The sequence below is a fragment of the Eptatretus burgeri genome, chromosome 1 (genome assembly GCF_056783735.1).
Source record: "Eptatretus burgeri isolate ZD-2024b chromosome 1, Ebu_testis_v1, whole genome shotgun sequence".
NCBI lineage: Eukaryota > Metazoa > Chordata > Myxini > Myxiniformes > Myxinidae > Eptatretus > Eptatretus burgeri.
In genome coordinates this window covers 122,834,701-122,858,700 of record NC_140961.1, presented here as the reverse complement: position 1 = coordinate 122,858,700, position 24,000 = coordinate 122,834,701, and the positions used below count along the sequence as shown (strand labels likewise).

Genomic DNA, 24,000 nt, shown 5'->3' with positions numbered 1-24,000 from the left:
TGAATTAATACACCAGGGGGTTGACTCAACCTGTCATCCTTCCGAGGTCGGCAAAATGAGTACCACTATACTGGGCCGGTGTATACCCCGGTTAAAATAGGTGTGCCATATCCCTGTGTTGTAAGAGGCGACCAGGGTTGCGTCAGGAAGGGCATCCGGCGTAAAACATGTGCCAAATCACTATGCGGATCATACGGATGATCCGCTGTGGCGACCCCTATCGGGAGCAGCCGAAAGAAGAAGAATAAGATATTGATTAATACATATACATATATTTATATATTTCCATCCAACATTTGGGACCATACACTGTGCAGAGCGTTGGTGCTGCCTCAGCAGACTGCTTGGCTATTGTACACAATCATGGACGGGTCACCACTCTGACAAAGGATACCAGCATGCTGGCACTCATTTTGCCGACTTCAGAAGGATGACAGGCAGTCAACCCCACCTAGTATTAATTCAACAGCCGAATGGGGTTTGAACTCAGGATGAGAGGATCCCAAGCTCACCACCCCAATCATTGAACAACTCCAGGCACAATATATATATATATATACATATCTCTTCTTCTTTCGGCTGCTCCTGTTAGGCGTCGCCACAGCGGATCATCCGTTATGATCTGCATACTGATTTGGCATAGGTTTTACGCCGGATGCCCTTCCTGATGCAACCCTGGTCACCTCTTTCGACACAGGGATATTGATTGGGTTTCGCCATGATTCCGGGCTGCCCTACACCCTCTCAGAGCACGGCCCAGCGTAGATTACCAGTCCTCAAGCGATCCTCCAACCCAAGCCTCCGAGTGGCCAGATTACAGGCGCACGCCACTAAGCCCGGTACACACACACACACACACATATATATATATATATATATATATATATATATATATATATATATATATATATATATATATATATATATCACTTCGTTCTACTCTGCAAATGTGGAGTATAGCTCAAATAGGCAACAATCTAACTAGGATGCTTATTATAAAATTTGACAATTTAAACAGCAGCAATGTTAAAGAAATTAGACCAATAATGAAACAATGAACACATTTTGATATTAAATTGGATGCAAGAAAGCCTCTGGTATAAGTATATGAGAACATATATGAATTAATTCTATCACAATATGAGACCGCCTGACATGAGAGCTCAGAGATGGTCCACTTGTCTTTGAACTATCTTTCCTGGGTTGGAATCCTGATCTTGCAGTCTGTCATCATGGTGTTTTTCAGGCAGGGTGTTGCATCAATGAGTGTGCTGCTCGCCCCTACTCCACCTCCCAAACCCTTCAGAAAGGATATTAAGCCGGCTGCCACATCTCCTCAGGTTACAAACTTGTAGACGTTATATATCCCACAGTGCATTTGAAAAAGAGTCGGTCATTGTGTGCTGCTACCCTGGATGAATTCTATTTTTTTTTTAAATCTGCAGACAAACTGCTGCGGCAGTGGTGCCACAGCGCAATGATGGTGCAAACAGTGGACCGCTACATCTCCAATTGAATCGATATGTTATGGAAAAGCTCACAACAATGTGTGGAGGTAGTGGAATCCAAAGTCAATCCAAGGCTCATCTGTATTTCTCTATGGGAAACTGAGGCTCAAGATCTTTCTCAGTGCAATGAGCGTGGTGACCTCCTCTACATTGCCTTTCCTTCCGTCTTGCACCTTCTGCCCTCTTTGCCTTTTTGCACCTCCCTCGTGTAGCCCCATGAAGTCGTCACTATCATCCAGTAACACATTTCTTGTTGAGCTCTCCAAATCTAAACTTTATAATTACCTCCAATCCTTTGTCCCTCTTCTCTCTAATCTAGAATTGGCTGCCTCATTCGGCACTGTCCTGCTTTATCCCTTCAATCCCTTAAGATGCTTGCCCATCACCATCTCATGTTGTCGAATATATAACAAGCCATGAGCTTTTCCTTTTTCACTCTCTATCGATCTGCAGTTTTATCTGCCTCTTCTGATGTTACTTTGCCGTATGTCTCTTGTCCGCTTGTGCTGCATCTCCACACTATTGCTGGCTCGTTGGCCTTTCACCCTCTGCAGTGAGCAATGACCAGCACATCAAAAAAAATCCTGCCTATATCAGCACGTCTGAATCCTTCATTGCACTCCATGATCGAAAAACAACTCATTCACTGACATGATGATTACCCTGCAAAATCATTCCGGTTGAAGGCTGCATGGGAAGTTTTGTAACTAATTAATGAATTTGTTCAAGCTAATTTTCTCAAACATTACTTTCATAACTTTGAAAAAGAAGTTATTTTTGAGTGGGAGACTAATTTGTAAACCAGAGGATGTGGCTGGCTGTGTGTGTAAGTATTCAAATCATTTTCTTTCTCCACTGATTGGCGTCGGTTTGACTCTCCTGGTTACTCACCCACATTTGGCAAGCAATCCAAACTCAACATGAGGTCCACCAAGTTTCATCTTACATCCTGCAGGGGACTGAAATCGACTGGTTCGAGATATATGTTGAGGGATCAGAGTTCTCATCTGTGAGACTCGGCACCATTTTCTTCTGAATTTGTTGAAATGGCAGACTTTGAGGAAGAGTAATTACAGGGAAAACTGCCCTCTTTGACTCCAGGGAATTTTCTTTTATCAGAAGCGACTTCTCAAGGCTTCTGGCTAATTAATCCTGTTTACTCCAAACACTGCACGCTTTCCTCCTGGTACCATGCTTTTTGCCAAGTGTTTATTTAGAAGAAACTGCAAGAGATAACCCTTTCTAGCTTATTGCACCACAGGCACGAAGACGCGACTCATGTTGTAAAAACAAAGCAGCTTTAACTGGAAGGGCCGGCAACTCCACCCTCTGCCGTACCATCGGTCATCCCTCAAACCGGCAAGCAGCAGCTTCTTCGCTCACTGCAGATCTGGATAAAATCACAAACTGGTCCAATACGTGGAACATGTCTTTCAATCCGGACAAATCTCAAACTCTCACTATGTCTCTTCGAAAGAACCATTTAGAACCCCCCCCCATCCACTTTCTCAACAATCCTCTGGAAGAAGTCCTTTCTTTCAAGCTTCTGGGTCTCACTATCTGCCATGACATTTCCTGGGAAAGCCACATTTCAAGCCTCGCTTCCAATGCCAGTCGCCGACTGGGAATCCTCCATCATGCAAAGTCCTTCCTCGGCCCACCTGAGCTCCTGACCACTTATAAAGCTTTTGCCTGCAGCCTGATGGAGTACTGCTCTCCCCTTTTAGCTGGTGCTCCTGCCTCCCACCTTTCTCAGCTTCACGCTGTAGAAACCAAGGCATGTCAGATCATTGGCATCTCTCGCAATGAGGCTGAGTCTTTGGGCCTCTCACTCAATCACCGCAGGCTGATCGGTGATGTTTCTGTCTTCTACCATCTCCTCTCCATCCTCGCCCCCCTGCTCTCTCTGCGATTTGTCCCCACCACAATTTTGCAGGGTACTCAAGGTCCGCCAACAACCCCCTTCTGGTAAAACTACCAAAATCACGAATCACTGCTCACCTTCACTCTTTCATTCCTCTTTTTCCCCGCCTTTGGAATAAACTCCCTCACCCTATTCATTCCCATTCTTCCCTCCAGGCCTTCAAAACAGCTGTTCACCACCACCTCTTATCATCCCCCATCCAAATCCTCGATCTTTTCTACCCCTGATAATCCACCCAAGCCCATCTCCTTCAAATTTCCTGCTTTCCTTCCTGAAAGTCCCTGTAATGTCCATCTTCTATTCCCCATGTTCCCCGTCCCATCTCTCTCCCTTCCACATATCTCCTAATGTCTCTGTTCCCCACTGTTTTGTCCTTCCCACTCCCTCCCCTCTTGTCTCATGCCCCCTTGCTGTGTGTTGTGTGTTAGCTCTCACACGAGCCTCGACAACGTATACAAAAAAAATAAAAAAATTAATAAGGGCACTCTGTAGAGCGCATACCTCTGCCACACAATGCCTTATCCACAAGAACAATTCGGGCCAAATACATTTTTGAAATATCATTCTGCACAGTATGACAGTACTATATCGTTTTTGGCCCTATCTCTCAATGGTGAAGAATCGCTTTAAAATTATCAGATCCGGATCTGGATTCGGATCTTCACCAAAATTGAATCAATTCGTCCTTTCCATAAATCCGTGTCCACCAAGTTTCATCCAAATCCGTCCACAACTTTTTGAGATATCCTGCACACAGACAGACAAATAAACAAACAGGCAGAAAGGGGTGAAAACAGAACCTCCTTCACCTTCAGTGGCAGTGGTAACAAACAACCATATTTGACTCTCAATATCGCACGTTGTGGTCTCTAACCTCCATATGCAGATACGACTTCATGGAATAGAGGGTGTAAAGGAGCATATCTACATATTATTTATCCACTGAACATGAAGGAGCAAACCAGGAGGATGGGAAGAGTCAAGAGAATGTGCAATCTTAGACATCCCATAATGCCGCCTCCTCAAAGGAATGGCTCTATAAAGAAGAGCGAGAATGGCTTTGCAATACGTGTCCCCTACCGGTCCCAATGATAGTTCAGGAGATAAAAATGTATTTGCATTTAACGCACGCTCGTGCCGATACCGGAACCAAAATTAAGAAACTCCTTAACACACAATGTTTGGTTCTAGTTGATGAAATAAAAGCATAAGCAATTTTCATTTACTGGTATCTGTGTTCGACAAGAAAACAATAAAAACAAATAGGATAGCAAATGGGAGAAAAAAAATGAGTTTGCTTTCACGCATGCTCGAGCTGATACTGGAACCCCAAAAATAAAGAACAAGAAACTCTACCTCACTGTGTTTTGTTCGTTTCTAGGCTTTGCCTATTTCATCTTAAAAACAAAAAATCGCAATCAGCGAATACAGACCCTCACCAGGACTTGTTTTGTGTGGTGTTTGTGTAGTTTTGTGTGGTGTTTGTGTAGTTTTGTGTGGTGTTTGCATGCTGGTGTACTGTTACATAATTATTACTGAGACAATTACAACTGCAACTTTATAACTGCTGGCAGTGATGACCGGGTACCAAGTCGTCTCGCTCTACTGCAACCCCACTTTGATTGGACACCTGACCCTGACCCAGGACGTTTCTTGTTATTCAACTGAATTTAGAATGGGATTAAAATAAATTCAATTCAAATCAAAGGGAAGACCAAATAGGTACAGTCCTGCAATGGAGTTATCAGAAGGAACCCGAACAAACAAAAAGCAAAGATGAAGTCATCAGGAGGAACCTGGATAGGATTTGCATTACAGATGCTACTTCTCGACTCTCAAACCCATCCAAGCACAGCCAAATGAGCCTTATCCAAAATAAATAAATAAATAAATCAAATGTAAAATTACCCAGATCAAAAAATTAAATAATTCTGGCTGCCAGACCATGTTTCCGATCAAGTTTAAATTTAAAACATATATTCCACATCCATGACGAGATCATAATTTTGAAGTTTCATGTTGATTGATTAAGCGGTTCCAGAGAAAACATTATTTAATATTTTTTATTCAATCCAATATGGCTGCCAAACCATGCGACCTATCAATTATTCCTGAACAAAATTGAACACCCACGGATTGTGGAACATTTGTGTGAAGTTTCCCCTTGATCTGTAAGCCATTCTGGAGAAGATTTTTTATAGGTTTTTGTGTAAATCCAATATGGCTGCCAAACCATGTGATTTATGATGTCATATGTGTGAACCTTTTTTTCCTCATGGATAGGTCATATATATATATATATATATATATATATATATATATATATATATATATATATATATATATATATATATATATATATATATATATATATATATATACAGTAGACTAGGCATAAGTCGTCACCATCGGGACCGAGAAAAAAGTGACGACTTAGAAATGTGACGACTTACACGTATGCGAACATTCATGATGACTGTGGGGTGAAGGATGAAGTCGCGCGTGGCCTGGACACATATGTGTGAGAGCCGGCTATTGTACCAAAAGGAAAACACAATCCTCGGGGCATAGGTGGGGGTGAGTTGGTGAGTTGGAACGTGATCAAGCAAAGATGGAATTCATGAATCAGTTTATCAAAAGTAAAGATAATGAACAACTCTGTAAGACAACTCATATACCATCGGTGATGGTATGGTGACAAATTACATGACACACAGTCATCGTGGTGATGATTACCACTCAATGCCAATGTGTAAGTGAGTGCGGTAATGTACAAAACAAGCCAAGATAAAACCATGATCGGACTTCAACACTCAGCTCGATCGATCCTTTACTTCTTCGCGAAGTAATCCGTTATGTTTGACTGCCTCAAACTCCTGGGCTTCTGGTGCATGAGAAAGGATTCAAACCGGTCATTGTATTCCATGATGTTGGCTGGGCAATCCTCCACCAAAAGACAGTATCGGCCGAATCGGCCGTAACCGAATATTTGGCTGAGCCAACATTTGCCGAAAGCAGATGATGAACGCGTCATCGACATCTTCGAAGGACACACATTTCACACTTCCCACCGGCCTCACGATCTTCTCCACTTGTCCAAATATCTTGCCCTTATTCTTCAAGATATCGTTCAATGTCTGCCGTTTGATGTCCAACTTCTCAGCTATGTCTGTTTTCTTCATCAGTGGATTTGCCTCGCAAAACTGGATAATGTCGTATTTTTCTTGGTAGGTTTTAGTTGTAAGCTTACGCTTAGTCGCGATTGTCCTGCCTGCAGTGCGATCAACGTGTGTACGCAGTTATAAATAGCCTATTATATCACTGGCGGTGTACACCAATGAGCGAGCATCACGATTCCATGAAATCGGGCTTCTCACGAGGCAGCAGTTCCGTGTGACGAGATAGGAGTGGTAATTTACTTGAGTTTCCATTACGTGGGAATGGACAACATCTGACGACTTAGACGAAGTGACGACTTAGAGATGACGACTTACAGAGGGATGACCCTTTATTCAAAGGGATTTAACATGAGATAAATTCGGGACTTTTTGACGCTGCCGACTTAGGCGAAATGACGAGTTACACGCTGCCAACTTACACCTAGTCTACTGTATATACAGTTTCACCTCAATCTGTTCAGCCACTTCAGAGAAGAAGATTTTTGAAGGTTTTAAAAAAAAAAAATTTGAAACAATATGGCTGCTGAATCACCTGACTGATGACATCATAATTTTTTTTTCTGTTCACCAATTTATCCCTAGATGACCCTAAAATTTTTTCATCCTAATCGGATGTAGCGTTCCACATGTGCAATTATGACGGCATAATGAAGTCATAAAAAATGTCATTAAAAATGTCATATGATGTCATTAAAAATCACACTTATTCCCCATGAGGAGTACTTACGATGTGCCAAATTTCAATTTTTTTTCTTTGGTGCGGTTTCAGAGATGGAGATCCAAAGTTTTTCTGTTTTTTCCAACATGGCTGCAACACCACGTGACCGATAACATCATAATTATCATTAAAACATTCTGCATATGTAGTCGCTCCTATGGTGAAAATTTTGTCTCAATCTAATGAGCGGTTGCGGAGAAAAACACTAAAGTTCTGTGCAGACAAACAAACAAATAGACAGATAGACAAATGGTCTCAAATGCAATACCCTCTCTTTCGGCGAGGGTAATAATCCAATGTATATACGGTACATAAAGCAAAAACATGAGAACAGCTTATGTGCATATATACGACAACATGGTTATACACTATACCTGGGATCATTCCAATTGCTCTGGGCCACAGACTAACACCCAGGCTAAGGCCTGAAGCCTGTCAATGTGTGCTGCTTCATGCAATGGAGGCACATGATTTTGTTTGGTTGGAGTCAGGCTAGCTGTCCAGCCAATGGGTGTAAAGCAGTGGGGTGGAGTCAGGGCAGTTGAACATGACCCATGTAATAATACATGATATTTTCAAAGTTTAAAAAGGGGATAACTCTGTGAAAAATTGACAAAATGCCCTTAAACTCGAATTTGTTCTGTAACTTATCATAATATAGCCATGTACTAAGTTTCACTTGATTATGCTAAAGGTCATGGAAAAAAAGTCTGGAAAATCACAGGTGGGACAGATGGATGGACAGACGGACAGCAAACAACACATGTGTTTGTCCTCTCCTCCTCTCCGGTTTCAATAGTCCTCTCCGGTGATTCTGGTGGGGGACTAAAAAGTCCTCTATTTGGTTTGTGGAATACGAGAATAATTGAAGACACAAAGCTCATTATCAGCATTTCGAATGTGGAGTAACTTTTAACAAATATAATACAAGATGTGCTCCTTTCATCCAAAGACTTGGGCTATAATTTCTCAATAAGTTGTTGCACATATGATGTCACTTGACTTTGCGATATAATGTTTGAATACTTCAAAAGCAACTCGTTCTTTCACAAGTATTATACCCATGGATCAGTATTCAGTACCTTTGTAAAATTAAAATTTATCTGATGCCTGTGGCCACCATAGTCTGGAGATTTCAAACTGAACAAAGCTAATTATGCAGATTGAAACTTTACTGAAAAGTTTGTTAGGGAATGTGAAGTTTGAAATTTTTAAAATGCAAATTCAGTTTGTATTCGGCGAATAAGGAGTAGCAGAAAGTAATTGAAGCACAACCGAACTGTAAGGGGAAGAGCCGGCTTTCATGTCCCATTAGAGATAGCGACTCCTGCTGGTATTGTACCAATCACAGTACTCCAAAAGAGATCAAACTCAGCATAGACAGCCCAATACAGCGAGCTGTGCACATAAAAGGACTCACAAGGAACTTTAGTTGGTGCAGGAGAGGATTTAGCCTATCGTGCCTGCGCTACACCAACACCATAATAGTCACCATCCATCCATTGGGACCATACCCTGTGCAGAGCATTGGTGCTGACGAATAAGTATCCTTCACTATTGGGCACAATCCTGGATGGGTCGCCACTCCCACACAGGATACCAGCATGCTGGCACTCATTTTGCCGACCTCAGAAGAATGACAGGCAGAGTCAACCCCACCTTGTATTAATTCAACAGCCGAGTGGAATTTGAACTCAGGATCCTAGGTTTCCAAGCCCACCACCCTAACCATTAAGCCAACACCAGGCAGATAGTCACCAATCCACACACAAGCTACCTGTCATCTCCACACAAGCCAATATACCCTCAACCCTATATCTCCAATTCATCTAGGACCACTGCTACTACCTTTCTGAGGAGACCATTCCATGTGCATTAACCACTCTTGGATTGATAGATCCCAGCCTGAAAACCGTCCTTCCTTTCAAAGCTATGACCCCTGTTACAACCACTGTGCACTCCACTGAAGAACTGGACTTCACCGATTAGTCCACGAGCCAGATGGGGACTAAAAGCCACTGTATTTTCCAGTTCGGTCGATGTCTATAGTAAATAAAAATATCTGATGGACATCTCGAAAGAGGAGCAAAACACCTATTTGGTGGCCATCTTGGAAAATGGCTGCCTCATTTATCATATTTCTCAACATTGATGATTACTTTTCAATGGCTGCTCTGAAGTATATACATCCTTAAACAAGATATGTTCAGTATAAAATTTGGCACATGCCAGAATAACTTTTGTAAATATTGGTCCAAGTGATTCTGAAATAACTGAGAAAATACATCAGAATTTGGATTTTTCTCACACAAAATTTTCTACTCCTGGCTCATGCTTACCAAAATATTTATGATAATATTTAACTTATTTAACATGCAGATATAAGGCAAGTACAAGCTTTAATGCTACTAAAACTCCTACTTGCCTTATTCTTCACATTTTAGATAATTCCTGGCATCCTGATGTCGGTGTCCATTCATTTCATTCATCATCACTGTTTGATGAGTCCTGCTGGTCAAGCTCTGACTCCTCACAATTCTGGCGAGCACACTTGCACAACATCAAACTGAGAACAACTTCGGGAGCAGGAGATACTGTCATCCACTGGATAATAAGGCTGCCATCTTCACTCGTTGTCCATCCATGCCCTTGATCGTGGTTAGGAATATCTGGCAAATTGACTAAACTCCATCGCCATATAGCCGCCTGGTAGTTATATTGATATGTGTGCTGTAGGAGTGTGTCTTCATGCCTATTCCTACTCTTGTTTAAAAGAAATAGACACAGCACCATGTATGGAAAAGCTAGCAAGTGTCGAGTTTGACACAGTATATCTTCCAATGTGCGTACATTCGTCTATCTCTACAGTGCTTGCCTTTGGCAATATCAACAGGCAAGAAGAAGTCCTAAGTGGAGCAGGAACATCACATCGTGTCAACTGTGTCATTGTTCAACCAACATCCTCATCGTGTGCGCCACCAAAACCAGTCACAACTGCCTCCATGAAGGATAAGAAGTGCACAATAAAGGCACTGGGAGCACAACTGCCAATATAAGTAATTGGGAAAAGGAACAGTCCACCCGCAATCGTACGATCGACCTGACAGCAACGCATGCAAGTGCAGCACTGAGAGCACGTCAACAGACCTGTTGTGAGTCTTGGTGCGCGTGTATGATACATCTGAGAAAACGAGTTCATGGACAGGATTCAACATTCTAAGAAGAACGCAGAAATAAGTGACGGCAGATGCGATATGATACCTGCCTACAATTAACGCACCCACAACTGAATTATCAACCATCCAGGAAATCTTGTGAAAGTCCATTTCTGTCCTTTAGAACATAGCAGTTGTCGTGGATCAGGCACTGCATGCAAAGGCAACAGAAATTGCATGGAAACATCCGGAAAGATATGGGGGAATCGCGCTGATGATGGGGAATTTCCATATGATCTGCAACTTGATGTCCACAGTTGGTAAGATGTTTGGGGATGCTGGACTTTGAGATCTGGCTGTGGAATTAGGAGTCATTGCAGAAGGATCAATCAACAAGGTTCTTGAAGGGAAACAGTACTATCCGGCTGCCCATCTTCATAAGTTGACACATAAAGCGCTGCTGAGGTTAGCATGGTCAGGCTTTGAAGAATGCCTGGAAACCAACCATGCTGAAGATCTGCCAAAGTTAAATGACACTATTTGGGTAATGTCTGAGCTACACCTGAACGTTTGCACACCACACTTGATGCTGCTGTCACTAACAAATCCTGCCAGACGATTCTTGACCTGTTCCTCTCTTACTTGAAAGTTTTATGACACGACAGAGGTCAAGTAGCAGCTTTTATGATGAAATACATGGAGATGGTTGATATTCTACTTGAATTGCTGCATGCTGACAGATGCATCCGAGGCATGATTCCTTGGTGCTTTGCCATGGACAAATCCTTGATAGGACTTCATCTGTGGACTGAATGTGACACCCTCAGCACACTTGCTGGGCAAGGAAAGATGAAGGCTTTGAAAATCCTCCTGCATGATCAGTAGTTTATAGAAGTCTTTGCATCACTTGGAACGAGCGAGAACATTACCAATGACGTGTTCTGCATCATTCAGGAGTTGGTTTGTCAACTTTACTGTCGCAATACCAATGTGACTAAAGTCAATGAACTCAGATAACAAATGTTCCACAGCACATGAGGGGAGCTCAAATCAGCACAGCTTCCACCACATATGAGGACACACTCCTGCAGCACATATATCGATCTAACTTCCAGGTGGTCATATGGCGACGGAGTTCAGTTAATTCGCCAGATATTCCTAACCACAGACAAGGGCACGGATGGACAAGTGAAGATGGCAGCCTTGTTATCCAGTGGATGATAGGATCCCCTGCTCCTGAAATTCTCAGTTCGATGTCATGCAAGTGTGCTCGCTCTTGTCAGCCAGCTGAAAGCTCATGCATCATCAACGGCCTGAAATATACAGCAGCATGCAAGTTACACTTGCTCCAACATGGCCAGTGATGATGAGGAGCCAGAGCATGACCAGCAGGAATCATCAGACAGTGATGATGAATGAAAGGACACCTGCATCAGTCTGCTAGTAATTATCTTGAACATGAAAAATAGCATTAAAGTTCATACTTGCCTTATATCTGCATGTTAAACATTTCTTAAGTCTGAATGTTCAAAAAGTTAAATATAAATATTTCAGGAAGCATAATGCTCGGTGTAGAAAATTTTGCATGAGAAAAATCCAAATTCTGACCTATTTTCTCAATTATTTCATAATCCAATGGACCAATATTTACAAAAGTTATTCTGGCATGTGCCAAATTTTATACTGAACGTATCTTGTTAAGGGTTGTATATACTTCAGATCAGCCATAGAAAAGTAATCGTCAATTTTCAGAAATATGATCAAATGAGGCAGCCATTTTCCAAGATGGCCACCAAAAAGGTGTTCGGCTACTCTTTGGAGATGTCCATCACATTTTTTTATGAAGTACAGACATCAACCTAACTGGAAAATACAGTGGCTTTTAGTCCCTCATTTCTGGTAGTCAACTTCAAAATATCGATAGCTCTGGCTCATGGACGAGATATTGTCCACACCCTTCATGAACTCAAACATCTCTCTCAGATCCTTTCTCAGATGTGGTGACCAAAACTCTACACAAAGATGTGGTGACCAAAACTCTACACAATATTCTCGATGAGGCCTCACTAATGCCATATACAGTGTTAACACTGCCTCTTTTGGTTTATAATATGGATGTCCATAAGAATACAACCTAAAACCCTGTATGCTTTACTTACAGTATATCTGCTTTGCACTGTGCTGCCTGTCTATCCCTGTGTCTATTACCACTCCCAGATTCTTCTCCTGTGTGATATGTTCCAAGATTGCCCCTTACATTATGCAATCACTATTTTCATTATTTTTACCTATCCCGAACACCGTACATTTGTTTCCGTTAAACTGGATCTGTCAATCTTTTGCCTGATCCATAAAAGTGTCTAAAACTTTCCTGGATCTGATCACCACCCCCTCTGATATCTACCTTACAGTACCTCCAAGCTTTGTGTCATCTGCAAATTTATAAAGCCGACTCTTAATCACACTGTCTAAATCATTAATGTAAATCTATATGTCATGAAGATTGGAGTAAGTGTATCCACGTCCAGCCATGAACGGCAACTTTTTTGACATAATAAATAAACAGCATTTATCGGTGTTGTTTGTGTTCCTGTTAGAGCGTAGTAAAATAAATTGCATAAGTGTTGGTAGTACCCAAGGTCAGGTCATGGGCACAAAAAATCCCCTATTGTGGGAGGGAAGGGGGGGGGGGAAATCGACCAACAATTTTCACCTGTGCATGTGCCACAGTGCAAGTTGTTTACTGACCCCTGCTGCAGACAGGGGGGATTATTAGCCAAGGCACAAAAATATATTTGCCCCACCTCCCCCACTATTCCCCCACTCTTCCCCCTCCCCGCTCCTAATTATCTATAATAATTCAACCGCTGAGCTACCTTGTCTTCATAACAAATGAATAGTCCTTCATATACAAAGAAATCTATGATTGTAAGCATATGTGTCAGCATGTGAGGAAGAAGAGGAATAAGAAGAAGCAGCAGCAACAAGACTTCGAGCTTTTACGGTTCCTGCTGCAGTGGAATAATACAAATGGTACTGTTGGAAACCTAATAATTGATGTCCTTTGAACACAAATTCATGCCTTTTAATTTTAGGTGCCTCTCTTGAAAGCCCTCTTTCCAGATTTGAAGAAGAAGAAGAAGCAAATAATAGGACTTTTATGTTGTGGTTCCAATGGTAACATTCATTATTCCACAACAGCAGGAATTCTTGAAATGGACATGGAAGGAGCACACAAAATAAAATATAGTAATACTTCTTGAAGCAACAGGAAAAAAAAAACATGTACAAGGAATGAGCACCCAATCAATAACAACAACAACAACTTGTTGGAAATAAAAATCCTCTTTTTGCATATTTCACCTCATTTTACATCCTCATTGACACAGATAAACATGCAATATGTTTGTGAAGAACATGCGGTCATTTGATTACACCCATCAGTGAAGCGACAGATTCACACGCCGAGTAACCCCGACTCATGGTATGAATAAATACCAGATATGCAATAAACGATCACATTGACATCACGGTGAGGATGCATTGTCACCAGAGACCAGGGTGGGTGAACTCAAACGACAGTAAAGTATTAAGATGCTTCAGGTGGGATTGGAGTAAATGAACTTGCCCTATTATAGGACAAGCTGTCTGAAATCCCAGAACCCGATGAAACAAAGTGATAAAGACAGGATTGATAACAAAACCTTTTACTGTGACATTAACAACCCATGGGAGGTTTATTAAAGTCAGGCATTTCAATATCATAGTAATGTAGGCCCCGCTGTACTCCCAAGACCTGCTGTGGTATCGCCTACACCTCTCCAATGAAATAACTTAATTTACTCTGAATGAATGATGACAAAGTTACCAACAATATGAGTTATAAAGTCAAGTAACTGCTTCCTCAAACGACATGCTAGGATATTCCCAAATAGGCCTGGTGTTGGCTTAGTGGTTGGGATGTTGGGCTTGGGATTCTCGGGTCCTGAGTTTGAGTTCCATTGGCTGCTGAATTAACACCAGGTGGGGTCGACTCAACCTGTCATCCTTCCAAGGTCAATAAAATGAATACTAGTGTACTGGTAGAGGGGCACAGCATCAGTGGAACAGCCATACTTCAAGAAATAGCTACCTGGCAGCCAAGCTGCCATACGCACGAACAGAACAGAAGAGATATTCCCATATCTGAGTCAATATAGATTATAGACAGTAAATTGTGCAGTTTGAAGAAACTTTGAGCTTGGTCTTAGTGCAGAAAACTTCATGTCTTTGTCTGTGGGTCTTATGACAGAAAACTTCATAAACTTTGTCCGTGTCTGCACGTCTTATTGCAGAAAACTTCATAACTTTGTCTTTTGGTCTCAGGACTGAAACCTTCATAACTTTGTCTTTGGGTCTTATTGCAGAAAACTTTGTCTGTGAGTGTTATTGCAGAAAACTTCATAACTTTGTCTGTGGGTCTTATTGCAGAAAACTTCATAACTTTGTCTTTTGGTCTCAGGACTGAAACCTTCATAACTTTGTCTTTGTCTGTGGGTCTTATTGCAGAAAACTTTGTCTGTGGGTCTTATTGCAGAAAACTTCATAACTTTGTCTTTGGGTCTTATTGCAGAAAACTTCATAACTTTGTCTTTGTCTGTGGGTTGTATTGCAGAAAACTTCGTAACTTTGTCTTTGTCTCTTTGCAAAGGTCATAGAGGGTGGTGAGCCATTGCCTTCCCAGCAGTCAATCAAGGTATAGGAATTTTTAATTTGTTCAGGGTGCCGAAGGAAACTCCCTTACTCAATGTGTAAGACAACGTGGGATCTTCAACGTCCATAGGTGACCCATGCTGCCAGGCGAGCCCTCTGACTTAGTTCTTCGGACAGACGGCACGCACATATGAAACACCATGATGACCGTTTATACCTGAGTCGAGATTCGAACCAAGGCTAGATAGCTCAAAGGTGAGCGTGCATACCTCTAAGCTATCCTTCCAGCTACTAGAGGGGACTTCAACCTTGCATTAATTTTTAATCACTTGAAGACGCTTTGCTAGTTTGATTTTTCCAATGAATAGATTTAAAAGAGATGGGAGAGGAAAAGTTTTGTAGGGGGATGAATGTGAGGGGAGGGGTGTATGAACCAGAACAACATATTTCATACGAGGTATAAATTTAACAGAGAAGGCACAAGGACTTACATTATCATATCGTCTGTTAATCTGTCTATTATGTTGTCATCAGTGGGTAAAATTAAAATCCGTACTTTAAGGGGCTAATTTCCTGAACCTAGGAAGTCAACCCTGTTAGAAAACCTTAAAAAATGCTGGAATAGCCTCCTTTAGCTATTTTCTTTATTATATTTTTGGAGGGGGGGGAGTGTTGGGGGCTGCTGGACTCCTCCACCCCACTGACTTCAACCACTGGTTACAATGGCCAAGATGTAATCGGCACAAAGGCAAATCATTTCTGCAATAAATAATAAATAAATTATTTTCTCATGAACCTATGGTAAATCCACCAAGGTACAGCCGATGCAAACATTGCAATAGTTGTCCACTCGCTGTTGACCATGTTTACTAATTTTGTATACGTATTTGGTAGACAGGTGGAGGTGTATCAGATGTATATACTGAAATGCAATTATCTACCTCAAGGTGGCGCATCAGGCACTTTTGTGTGGCTAAAGGAATATAGAGTTTTTGTGGTTGAACAATTAACTGGCTTTCTTCTTTGAGGAGAGCTATGTGGGTGGTTGGAGTTTGACCTGGATTTTTGTTTACAACGAGCAGCGTAATGTATGTGCATTTATTAATTTTGAAGGAATTTGTCGTCGTATAGCGTGTCACCAATCATCATGAGTTTGTATATTTTCAAGGGTATACAAGGAGCTTTGGTGCAGCAGGAGGCCATTCGGCCCATCATGCCTGCATTACATCAATACCAGATACCATCATTCATCTACAAAAAGCTACCCACAAGTCCTGCCAATATCATTGCACCACTATAAATCCAATGCATCGGTGGTAAAAATGAAACCTATCTAATTCCAATTGAAACAGCTATTTCATCTACTGCCACGACCTTTCCGTGGAGACTATTTGGTGCATTAACTACTCTCTGAGTAAAAGACCCCTCCCTTTCAGCCGTTTTAACTTTCCTCTTCTATACTCTCAGGCTATGGCCTCTGGTCCTGTTGCTGTCTATTTTGCTGAAGAATTATTCTTCACTTATTTTGCCTGTCCCCTTCTTTATCTTAAACATCTCCATCATATCCTCTCACAATCAGCTCCTTGTCAGGTCAAGCCAGATGAGATCTGTGACTTGCTGTAGGTACCATGTAAACCTGTACTAATCTGTTTCATGGTCATGTTGTCGGCGACGAAACAGTCTCCCCCACCAGGTTTTCTGCTGAGGAGGGTGTTTGATATGGACATCCAGCAGGATTAAAAACAAAACCTGTTAAAGGGCAGAGGAGCTCCTTATGAGCCAATTGTCATCCATATCAAGTGCCCAACTGTGCCTGTGGACTACCTCCTGCAGTTGGGTTACTTCTTTTTTTTTTAGGAGGTTGGTGTCAGTATTTCGACTCTGGCCACAGTAAAACACTTCATTCTGCAAAACCAGCAAGTGCAAGGAAATCTGAACACCCACTCCGTGGGAGTACCTTCTATGCTGCTGCCCTCTGCAGGGCAGCTCACCAGATGACGGGATTGGGACAAAGCCTTTGGGACCCCCATTCCTTGATGATAGGAGGAAAACCAAGACGTAAACCTCACGGGTCAGATTGTGGTGGTGTGTGGCGGAGTGGTGCTGAGGGGTGGTCCACCAGACAGCGGTATCCTTGGGTTAACCTAAGGCAGTCCCTTTGGGTGGGTGCCTGGAATGTCCAATCTCTAAGAGAGGATGGTCACCTGTCTTTGTTATCATCTGAGCTCAAGTTTTTGGACATCGGTATTTCAGCACTCTCTGAGGTTCGGAGACCGGATTGCGGAGAGATCATGGTGGGTGGTTACACCTACTATTGGTCTGGTCGCTCTGATGGTTACCATGCCCAAGGAGTTGCTGTAGCTGTGTCCAATAAGCTGACTCCACTGATGATTGAGGTAACACCAGTCAAGGAGTGTATTATGAGACAAAGGATTCGTCACTTCTTCATCACAGGCAAGTGATCTCACCGTGAAGGACGCATTCTATGTCACGCTCAAGTCTGTGGTTGATCACTGCCCCAGGCGAGATACTCTTCTAGTCTTGGGAGATTTCAATAAATCGACTGGAACTGATAAGGATGGTTATGAGACATGTATTGGTCCCCATGGGTCTGGAACTTTAAACAAGAATAGCATGAAGTTCCATAACATTGTAAGAAGTCATGGACTTAGGGTGGTTGGTTCATGGTTTCAGCACCCACAGGCTCATCGTTGGACTGGGTATGCCAACGCTAGTGTTATGACAAAGGAGATTGACCATGTGCTCATTGATGGGCACTGGAGGATGATCCAGAACTACAGGGTCTATTGGAGGGCTCAGTTCCTGAATACCAAGCACAGGATTGTTGTAGCAACTTGGAACTTGCAGCTTAAATCTGGGAGAATGGTATCATCCCAGCCTAGGCTGGATGTTGGCAAGCTCAAGGATGAGAAGATAACTGAGGAGCTGACAAACAGGCTGAGTGGGGATTTGGGGGGTCTGGGTGCTTTGGGGAATCCTGAAGAGTTGTGGACTGCTTTCAAGACCACTGTCCTTGATGTTGTCGGTGGATGTCTTGGAACTCACCGGAGATACTGGATACCATTGATCAGAGTCGCAGGGCCAGGCTGAATGGCAGAGCTGAGCTGTTGAGGGAGCTGAAGAGAAAAACTGAACATGCACTGAGGGTGGACAAGGAGGCCTATGTGCGAGGAATCTGTGACGGGGTAGAGCATCATCTGTGGTCAAGTGATTCTCATCCTGCTTACGGGGGAATTTGTGCATTGCGTTCATCCAAGCCCATGCCTCGGTGTACTGCAGTTAGAGCAGAGGGTGGTGGGCTCTTGACAGAGGAGTCCGTAGTGAAGGCCCGCTGGGCCAGTTATTTTGAGTGGCTGTACCAGGCTGATCCACCAGCTGTCAAGTTGGATGTCAGGGGTGTTACTATACCTCTTGCTGACCCTCCAATCAACTGTGCTCCACCTTTGTTTGTGCAAACACAGGCTGTGGTGAACCGATTGAAATGGGGTAAAGCTCCTGGGATCTGTGGCATCCATGCTGAACTTCTCAAGGCTGGTGGAAATGCTGTACTCGTTTCATTGCATACAGTTCTGTGCTCTGCCTGGAACACAGGCATCATCCCAACTGACTGGGAGAGGGGCCTTGTTGTCCCTCTCTGGAAAGGGAAGCGTGATTGCCAAGACTGCAACAACTACCGAGGGGTGACGCTGCTCTCAGTGCTGGGCAAGGTCTTTGCTCAGATAATTCTTGATATGATTCGCCACCATCTGCTTGAGCACCAGCGTCCAGAGCAGTCAGGCTTTACACCAAAGAGGTCAACGATCAACCGTATCCTTGCTCTTTGGGTCCTCACCGAACGCAGATGAGAGTTTTGGCAGGGGCTTCTTGCAGCCGATGTTGATCTCTGCAAAGTGTTTGATTCAGTGAATCGGGATGTCCTCTCGAGGATTCTTGGTCTTCGTTGGATGTCTGAACTATACACTGGTACGGAGAGTGCTGTGAGGGTGCTGATACATCTCCAACTTATTTTCAGTTGATACTGGATTTTATCAGGGGTGTGTACTGACCTCCACACTTTTCAGCACTTGTATGGACTGGATTCTGGAGAGGATGTCAGAGAGATCAAGCTGCGGTGCATCGTTTGGGAATGTCAAGATCTCTGACCTTGATTTCGCAGATGATGCAGTTATCTTTTGTAGAGTGGTGTCACTACCAATTTGCTCACTAATTTCAGATAGCCATGTTGTTTTCTCATTTGAACTTATCTTTGGCCTCCACTGCCATCATATTTGTTCATGGAGTGTACAAATCAATGTGCTCATCCTCTTCAGTCAGAACCTGAGCATGTTTGCATCGACTACCAAAACAAAACCACACAACAATCCTCAAAAGTTTTGTTGCTGAAGTGTTTTTTTTCTGAGGAGTATCACACAACTGGCCAGCAGTTATGGCTCAGCTCAAACGTTTCGACAGTTGAGCGACTTCATCAAGGACTGTTTCTATCACCAAAATTACCTTCCTCTGCTGCACCTTCATTGATCATGATACAGAATTTTCAATTTGGCCAAAGCACTGCATTAGAGCACTGCCACAGTTTGTGAAAACAAGGTTCAGGGATGATTTGTAGAACCAGCAGGCAATTTTAAGAAAATGAAGAAATGCTTCATTTGAAGAGACAACTCCAAAGGCTGAAGCACATCCTCTCCTGAAAGTAAAGGGAACTTGGTGATTTCGACCAGAGAACATAATACTACAGATAACTTTTTTCACCCCTTTTGATAAAGGAGAAATGTTCTATCTTTCGAACCATGAATGGTTAAAGGCCACCAAAGAAGATACCGCCTTTGTGCCTGCAAATGTGATATTTAGCTTCATCTCCAAACAAGTCAGAACAAAGAAGGAAACATTATCTATCATCAAGTCAAAACAGTTCTTTTCTCAACAAGTTGGGACAAAGTAATAGACTTAACAAATTTCACCAAACCTGCAATACTTTGTGTTATTCTGAACTGACAGGGACGACAGGTCGTAGAGTATGCCATCCACAGTAAACTTAACCTGGCTGTTCAATCTGTACTCAAATTGAGTCTACCTCTTGACCTTGAAAATATTGTTTGGTGGCATTGGCTTTTTGCCTCGCTGCGCCCGTGTGTATTGGAAGTTTTTGCATGGCAAAAAGAAGTGGAACTTTCTGCCATGCATTTGAAGTTTTGCAGGAAATTGGAATTTGATCTGGGAACTGTCATACCACTCTTTACTCATACTCCTTTTGGTAGTTTGCGTTTTGACAGGTCAACTTTAGGACAAGAAAATGATACCAGTATTCTGGCTATATGTACTGTAGATCTTGCTGTTAGATTAAACAGTATAAATATTGAAAGATCACACAAGTTATATAAACATCATCATCATAAATGTAATGCTATTTATCTATCGGCAGTGAGTGAGAGGTACCTTTGTGTACTATTGGTACATGTTTGTCAGAAGACTGAGCCACTCAATAACATGTATTTTCTTCTTATTCAGTCACTCCGGTGTGGCTTTAGCTTTGTGCTACAGATCATTGTCCTGATGAAATGTTTGGGTGGTATGATACGTCTTCCACTTCTTAATGGTGGATTTCACCGTACTCAAAGCGATAATGAGTGACTTTGATATCTCCTTATAACCCTCCCCTGAACGGTGATTCTCCACCACTTTACGTCTCTTTGGTCTTCATGTTTGTTTGGGTGGTTGACCAAGTGAGTTGCACCTTAAAACTCCATTGATAAGTCAAGGAGTTTAATTTTTAAGTTAAACTACTGAATACATTCAGCTGAGATCTATTACACTTATTCTGTAACCGTTCAACAAATAATTTGCAACTGAAGTGATTTAGGGTTTGATAGGTAAAGGGATTGAATACTTTCGCAACTGAGAATCATCTGATTTTCTCTGTTGATCTAACTTATTCACATTTTATCTGTATTTTTTAGTTTAATCACTTTGTAGTAGTTTGTGAAGACTATATATTAAGGCTGATATGAAAGCATCAAGAAATAAGCTCAGGTGGAATGAAAATGTGAAAACTTTGGAGGGTGGTGAATACTTTTGCAGAGAGAGAGAGAGTGTGTGTGTGTGTGTGTGTGTGTGTGTGTGTGTGTGTGTGTGTGTGTGTGTGTGTGTGTGTGTGTGTGTGTGTGTTAGTTACTGTATATCCACTACCACCACCTGCTTGTATTAACAGTAAATAGTGGGAACTCGACACCAATCTTCCACGGATATTTCTCTTCTTTCCTACATTTCTGATTTGTTTCCAGGAACACAACAATTATGGTCAACAATTCTAGAGTTCACACCATTTCGTTTGAATGCTGAAAATTATGTTTAAAAGACTGTTCCACTTGCAGCAGATTTCGTGCTAGCAATGGCAGGTTTAAAAGTGCTCCAGTTAGTGAAAATGAGTCGCTGAAAACGCACACAGAACACATGTGAAAGGCTCCGTTAGCATTCATACGTCAGGTGAAAGCTGCCATATTGGTAAACCATGTAAGGCCTCAAGGGAAGTTGTTTGGTTGTTCACGAGAACATTACTGTGCATTTGTGGTGATGGAAGTACCTTTTTGGACAATTATTTGTAAAATAGTATCCAAGATTATTTTTTTCTGTCTTTTGAATGATTTGCAAGGATCTCAAATGCGAACATTTTGTTGTGATGTAATTAATGGCAATCTATATCATTTCACAGCAATAAGTCGCAGCAGGTAATAATGCTCTTTGCATGAATTTTATACGTACATACCTGGCTGCTCATGGTTCACTGCGGCTTCACTGGCTGCTGCTCCTCCCTTCTGTACGGGATTACACAAACTCACCATTTTTTTCGGTCAATCTCCATTTTAGAATGACAATCACCTGCCAAAAGAGCTGACAGTGTGGCCTGGAGGTATTGCGTCTAAGCTGTCTAGCCTGTGTTCGAATCCCGACCCAGCTATAAACTGTCATCCTGGTGTTTCACAGGCAGGGTGATTAATTAATGTGTGTGCCATCTCTCAGATAGACGTTCAATGGGAATCCCATCTGCCAGCATTCGTTGGGGGACATTAACAATCATATGGTGTCTTCCACGAAGAGTAGGCAAACTATCGCAGGCACTATTGAAAAAAAATTCAAATTCCTGCCCGAACCAGCAGAGGGAATTGCATCAGCGGCACAAACGTGCCCTCAGGGGATGCTACCCCACAGACTTGTGCTACATCTGAAGGACGACGACCTGTCAAGATGCAAAAATAAGAGCAAACTCCTTCATCTCACAGCTACCCCACCTCTTTAGCCGAGAAAGAGGAGAGGGTATTGCACTTGGGTCCATTTGTTGGATTGTCTGTCTTTCTGTCTGTAATAATGTGCTAATGAAGGCCATAAATGCTATCTGGTGGTAGCCAGTATTACAAGTTATCCTTTTACAACCAAATACCTCCACAAAATATGTACATATAGAATGTGAGTACATCGATAAAGTATATGAATTAAGAATGTAAGTGCATGTATAAAGTAAGTACTATAAAAATACGTGTACAGTAAACCTTCAAATATCGTGGGTTTTGAGCAATCACAGGAAACCTATTGTGTTCCGATTTCGTTATCACGAGATTTCATTTCGGCCAATCACCGTTTTTGAGCTGAGATAAGTCATTGTTTGCATCTGCATGTACGATTACCTCCCATTAGGAGCCTTTTGTTGTTTCTCATGCACCATCTTTAATGAGCCCAAATGTAAAACGATGTACACAATTAGTTGTGCCAAAAGGCAGAGAAAGGTGAAGACATTTGGCGGGAAAAATCGAGTTGTGAGATAGGTTGGCATGAGCTGAAAGTGCAGCATCTGTGGGCCGCCATTACGGGATCAATGAATCAACTTTTTGGTGTATCTGTAAAAGTGAGTCAAATATCCGTGCAAGTGTTGCCACCAGCGCTCCGCAAAGCGCAAAAGTCTCATTCCAGTCCCGTGATTTTCATATTGAAATGGAGGAAAAAGCCATTAATAGTTGGATGGAAGACCAAACACAGAGAAATGTTCCATTGAGTGGACCGATGATACGGGAGAAAACATTGCGCATTTAGTAACGTTTCTACGTGGCACCTGGGACCTAAGGCTCCAGTTCAACCATGGCTACCCACAAGTTCCATGCCAGCAAAGCCTGGTTTGTTTGAGAAATTCAAAGTAAGATTCGGCCCACATCATGTTACATTATTAGGAGATTCAGCATCGGTACCCCCATGATGCTGTGAACTCCCCACCGCAGCTCATGGAACTAATCAAGAAAAAGGGGTTTTAACGCCAACGAGACGGGATTATTCTGGAAGAGGACGCAATCTCAAACCTTCCTGTCCAACTGGAACGACCTGCTCTGGGATTTAAGGTGGCTCAGGATTGGTTTACCAGCTCTAACAGCCATCATATGTTCTACATCCGCATCTTTCTAACCCCCACACCTTCTCTCTCTCCACACTATCAGCATCATCATCATCATCTCGAGCTAAGTCTTGTTTCTGTTTTTGTCAGAGTACATAATATTTTTACCCTCACCCACCTTGCTGTTTTGTAATAAATTTAAAAGGTAAAAGTTTTGTGTTTTTGTTTATTTTACACTGTATTTATTTTATTGTCATGTTTATTTCAATGTTCACATGCTTTATATAATATATATATATTTTTTTACATGTTTATTCCTGGTTGTAACGTGTTTATTTCTGGCTGCCGCCCACCTTCATGTGTATTTTATCAAAGCCCAGGAACCGAACCCCTCTTTTCCCATTAGCTCTTGGTTTCAACAATTGCGGCATT

The 24,000-nt window shown here is 42.2% G+C and overlaps 1 protein-coding gene and 1 pseudogene across 1 annotated transcript in view; one reads left to right on the top strand and one right to left on the bottom strand.

The window, feature by feature from the left end:
* Window positions 1-24,000, top strand: part of LOC147035311 (huntingtin-interacting protein 1-related protein-like) — a 993,771-nt pseudogene that overhangs the window by 246,139 nt on the left and 723,632 nt on the right.
* The window catches only part of LOC147035315 (uncharacterized), a 270,416-nt gene continuing 267,691 nt past the window's right edge, over window positions 21,276-24,000 (bottom strand). The window contains exon 16 of the mRNA XM_085896724.1: window positions 21,276-24,000. This exon is cut by the window's right edge and continues 405 nt beyond it. The gene's annotated coding sequence lies outside the window, so the exon portion shown is untranslated.